This window comes from Petaurus breviceps, unplaced genomic scaffold (genome assembly GCF_028583685.1).
Source record: "Petaurus breviceps papuanus isolate PSGF00001 unplaced genomic scaffold, PetGlider_PUasm1.0 78, whole genome shotgun sequence".
Classification (NCBI taxonomy): Eukaryota; Metazoa; Chordata; class Mammalia; order Diprotodontia; family Petauridae; genus Petaurus; species Petaurus breviceps.
The window spans coordinates 3,191,851-3,197,888 of NW_027186502.1; positions in this window are offsets into that span (position 1 = coordinate 3,191,851).

Here is a 6,038-nt window from a genome sequence, read left to right on the forward strand (position 1 = left end):
GGTTACTCGGCCAGGTGTTTCTGGGTGGGTGCTGAGTGTCTGAGCCCGGGATTCGATCTCCAGGTCTTCTCAACACTGGAGCCGGTGCTCTTACTCGCTGTGCTACCTGGCCACCCCATGTCCTTAAATCTTGCCTGTGATTTTCTAAGATTAGCTTTGGGAAGAGGGAGGTAAGAGTCTGGAAGTCTCTCTCAGACTGGGCAGGGCTAGAGAATATTTATAGTGAAACTTAGCATAATTTAATTCATTATTCTCATGCATTTTCTGAAATTCAGAGAGGTTAAATAATTTACCCCAAGCCATACAGTGGGTAAGTGACAGAGTTGAGAGTTAAACTCTGGTCTTTGAACTTGAAAAGTCAGTGCTCTTTTTATTGCCCCACAACTATTTAACTACCTTTCAGTTAGCAAGATGAAAGCAACTAAATAGAGGAAGACTCTTCTGAGTAGCAGAAATTGTTATAATATGTGGAGGGTTATGTTAGATTACGAAGTGACTAAATTGGTAGTGGAATTATAATGGGAAATTATTACCTTAGACTATCAACTAGTTTTCAAGTTATTTGCAAATTAATGTGATAAATTGACCCCAAAATGAAATTTGAAAATGAAGTTTTAGCTAAAAAAAGAAATCAAAATTAATGATTACTTAAGATATTATGATTAAGGGAGGGAAATTATAATATGCTTACTATGTCCAGTATAGCTGGATCCTCAAAGATCTCCCAGAAGTCACAGGATGCATTCCTTTGCTGTTGTATATCAAAATGCTTTCTGAAAACCATATAAATGGTGGAATAGTTTCCTGTATCTGTTGCATCTGAGAGATAATGTATGTCATGTATGTGAGGGGTTTTATCATAGGCATTTTAAGTAAATTTTATTTCTCATTCTCTTCAAAGCAGAATAAAGGGGAATAATAGTTTCTTTCTCAGCTGATTGCACAGATGGCATTTCCAACAGCTTCTGGTAGGTTTTAACAAATTATTGTTAAAGAAAGACTAAGATGATGTCACATGTTCTCATCTGAATCAACTAGTGGTCACATAACAATAATAAAGTTTAGCTCTTACTGTTCCAGTATTTTCAGAGCAATAGTGGACACTTAATTTTAAGACTTTGACTTAAAACTTTTTTGTATTGAATTAGAGTCCAGCATTTTTCAGTATGCTTGTTTTATCTACTAATCTCTGATTTAGCTGTAAGTCAGTGTCTGGCCAGAAAATGAAGGCATCACCACCAATTAAGACATTCACTCACTGGTTCCAAGTTGATTGAAAGTTCAGTCAGTTAACAATATTTAATGGAAAGAGGGAGAAGGCATTGTCTTCTTCCCCCTGTGTGCCTCGTAACTATTTCTGGGGACCAATCAGAATAAAATTGCATTGAGAATAAGAAAGCTTATAAATGAAAAATTGATAGGACCTGATCACTTATTAGATCATAGCAGGCTCATGGAAAAGGAGGATTTATGGATGGCTATAAGTTTTAAGCCTGTTTGCCCATGATAACTGATGGTAGCATTTATTTTATTTTTTTGCTTTTTGGAGGGCAATTGGGGTTAAGTGACTTGCCCAAAGTCACACAGCTAGTATTGTGTCAAGTATCTGAGGTCGGATTTGAACTGAGATCCTCTTGACTCTAGGGCCGGTGCTCTATTCACTGTGCCACCTAGCCACCCCAAATGATGGTAGCATTTATAGAAATGGGGAAGTCAGGAGGAGTTGGGTGTTTTTTTGGGGGGAGGGAGAGACATGAAGGGTGATATGTTGAGTTTGAAGTAAATGTGGTATAGCCCAATAAAGATACACATTAGGTAACTGGAGGCAAAGCCCCCTAAACCTGGAACTTTGGGGAGAGGTAAAATCTGTAACTATAAACTGTGTAGTCATCCATATGACACTTTGTGTGAGGTTAGGGACTTTATGTAAACTTTGTATCTTCTATTGTGCAACTAGTAGGTGTTTAAAGTTGGTTGAATTGAGTTCAGTTATTAAGTTGTAAGGTCATAGTTGAAATTTTGAGAGCAAACAAGGTCACCTAGGGAGACAATCTTCAAGTTTAATCACATCAATATCATTAAGGATTAGGAATGAGATATAAAGCATATTACCATAATGATCTAGGTGGGCCAGAACTGACTCAGGTTCGTCTCATGGTTCAGGCTTGGGACTGGAAGATGAGTCACATATATGCCACTTAATATAAGGAAGCTTACTCAACAATTGCATGGAAAAGAAATTCAGCAAAAATACAGTGATGTTTCAGTTCAAAGCAACTTGTTTTGCCTTCGTATTTGCCACCAGGGCATACCTGATCAGAAGGGTATTTGACTTACATGGCAGTGGGGAAGTCTGTCAAACTTGAGGAGCTCTGACTACTCATTAATTGGGCTTTTATACCTCTGGTGATCAGGAAGCTACTACATCGATGGTTCTCTCAATCATGGAAGGTTTCATTGATATGTTAGGAGAAAACTATTTTATGTGGAAGAGATGTTCTAGTCTTCTTAGGCATGTGTGGTAAATTTCTCTCTGTACAATGGGGCTCACTGCCATGGTTCTGTTATGGGAATGAGAATCTGAAGATCTTCCCTGCTCCTTGGCCCTTTGATAGGCTTAAGTGACTCTGAGAACCTTCCTTGATTTAAGAATATACTCTGCCCCCTAATAGGCTGAATGTGCTCACCTGGAGCCTGTGGAGGGAGGCTTGTTCTTCAGGAACACCCACACACACACTTTGTTACTTTGTGATTGGGCTGTGAGTCAAGAGGGTTGTGATGGTCTTTGACCCAGGAGAAAGCTATATATACCCTGATGTGAGGTTTTGCTGTGGGGGCTCACTTTGGGAAGAGTTGTGTGATTTGGCCAGATGAGACTCTGGGTAGCAGTCAAGCCCCCTTGCTTTGAAAACCCAGATGTTGGTGCTTCCCTCTCTGGTAACTAACTAGGTATGTATAGCAGCAAGCACCCCAGCGTCCCCAGGGTGGCTGCCAATACAGGTTCTTGGATCTGCTTTACTAAAGGAAAGCAACTCAAAATGGGTTAACAAGCTTACTTTAATCAATCAAATATGTATCGTTTACCTAGTTCAGGGGAAAGAGGTCAGCACCCCGAACTTCAGAATATACAGACAGAATTATCAAGACAGCGAAACAAATCAAGTAGACAGCTTCCAAACTGTCCAACCATTACATCCATACCAAATCAACATCTGGGTTTCAACATCTGGGTTTTTCAAAGCTGGGGGACTCTTAACAACGGCTTCCCAGAGTTTCATCAAATCACAGAACACTTCTCAAAGTGAGCCCCAAAATAAAGCTACACATCAGGGCTTATTTAGCCTTCTCCTGGCTCAGAGAATGTAACAACCTTATTGACCCACTGGCCAATCAAAAAGTATCTACTGAAAAACAAGCCTCCCACCCCAGGCTCCAGGTGCATTTTAGCCTAGGGGCAGGGAAGATCTTTAAATTTACATTCCCATTACAGTATGGATGTAATGGTCAGACAGTGGGAAGCCTGATCTGCCTCTCTGTCTGTTTGTAACTTCTGTTTGTATTCTCTGATGTTTGATTAAAGTAAGATTGTAAACCCATTTTGAGTTGCTTTCCTTTAGTAAAGCAGATCTAAGAACCTATGCTAGCAGCCACCCTGGGTAAGATTGGGTGCTTGCTGCTACAGGTTCTCAATCACATTATTAGTAGGGTAGCTTCTACCTCATGTAGAGAATGATAATGAGTTTCAAGGAAGCCAAGCCCAACTAATAAACAGGAACTATCATCCAACCATGGGGCAGCTATATTAGATAGAGTATTGAATTTCAAGTCAGGAAGAAGTAGGTTCAGATTCCACCTCTGACACCTGCGTGACTACTGTGAAATCATTCCATGTCTCTGAACCTTGGGCAACTTGCTAAGACTACAGATTGTAAATAGGCTTCAATCTCCAGATGGAGTTAACACATCCAAGGAAATGATGGGGCTTTGGCATATTGAAATATTGTCTGACTTTGGAAGAGAGGTAGTTTGGTGTATGAGCAATAACAACAACAACAATAATAGTTAGCATTTTTATAATTCTTTAAAGATCACATAATGCTTTATATGAACAGTCTCATTTGATTCTCAACAGCCTTATGAGAGGGAAGTACTACTATTCTCCACATTTTACAGATCAAGCAATTGAGGTTCAGAGAGTGACTTGTTTGGGATCACACAGCTATGAAATCCTGAGTTGGGATTTGAATTCAGTCCTTCCTGAGTCAGAGCCTAGTTTTATGCCAAGTTGTCCAGGTAAGAGTAGTGGTGCAGGACTCAGGGGTCATCTTCCTAGGTAAACTTAAGTGAATCACTTAACCTCTGTGGCCCTATGGGAACTATGAGCTTTCCTCATCTGTGAAAGGGAATTCCACAAATGTTTGTAGCTCTCAGGGGGTGATACTAGCAAGGATAACCAAGGCTGATGATCTCACTTGCAGTAGGGTCGATTTCTGCTTATGTTGTCCCACTGCTAGGTGACTATTAATGTGCATTAAAAGTGAATGCTAGGGGTGGCCAGGTAGCACAGCGAGTAAGAGCACCGGCCCCAGAGTCAGGATGACCTGGGATCGAATCCTGGCTCAGACACTTAGCACCCACCCAGAAACACCTGGCCATGTAACCTTGAGCAAGTTACTTAACCCTGATTGCTTAAAAAAAAAAAGTGAATGCTAGTGTTCCTTTTAAAAGAGAAGGTGAAGGGAAACTTTTCCAGGGAGAATTATGTGTTCTTTTAAAAAAGTAGAAATTTAGAATTAGAAGTAGAAATTTATTAATTAGAATTATTAGAATTAGAATTAGTATTATTAATTAGAATTAGAAGAAATTAATTAGAAGTAGAAATTTAGAATTTGCTGAAGATTACAGAGTCTTCATCAAGAAACTGAAGAACTTGGGAGAATGGGTAGTATCTTCATCTTTCTTTAAATTAACAAGTATTTATGAAACACTAGCCATGATACCATTCTCTGATTCTTCAGCAGATTGAAACCTTAAACATTCCTCTCCTCCTCACTTTCTTTCTATTTTCTCTCTCCCCTTCAAATTGTTTCTATCTGTTGTTTCCTTCCCTATTGACTTCAAACATGACAAAGTCTCCCCCATCCTTAAAAAACATTAGACTCTGGAATCCCCTCAAGTCATTGACCATATTCCCTGGGATATGCTGGTAAATGTTTAACAACTGGCTCTCTGAAAAAAATGTAAGCAGGATACACTTTTAAAGTCTATTATGCATGATTAACATTTGCTCCATTATTTTCTTAAGTCTAGACAGTCAACAAAAACAATAAATAAAGCCCTGAATTGTAGCATTTGCTAATTCAAGAAGTATAAATGCTCACACTAAACATTTAATAATCAGCTCTCTCAGGAGCCTGTGTGAGCTAGCTCCAAAGCAGCACTACCTAGATCTTTCTTCACTTTATTAGCCCAACTCCTAGAAAAAGCTCCACACTCATTTCTTCCACATTTCTTCTTACTCTTCAACTCTTCATAGCCTAGTTTCTGAATTCATAAACTTAAGTCAAAGTTACCAGTGGTCTCCTAATTGCCAAAGCTGATGTTCTTTTTCTCTTCTCTCATCTTTCTTGATCTCTTGGCTTCTTTTTTGTTCATTCCTGGATTCGGTATTTTCTCTGGGTTTTCTAACATTACTATCTCTTAATTCTTCTTTCTGTCTGCTGCTCCTGCTCAGTCTCCTTTTCTGGTTCATCATCTATCTCACGACCCCTAATTGTGGGTTCTCTTCTCTCTCTACACTCTCTTCTTAGTCAATCAACAAGCATTTATTACACACTTACTATAAAATATGGCAGGTGGGGCAACTATATGGTGCAGTGGATAGAATGCCCAGCCTTGAGTCAGCAAGACCCATCTCTGTGAGTTCAAATCTGGTCTCAGACTTATAAGCTGTGTGACCCTGGGCAAGTCAGTTAACCCAGTTTACCTCTGTTTCCTCATCTGTAAAATGAGCTGGAAAAGGAAATCGCAAACCACTC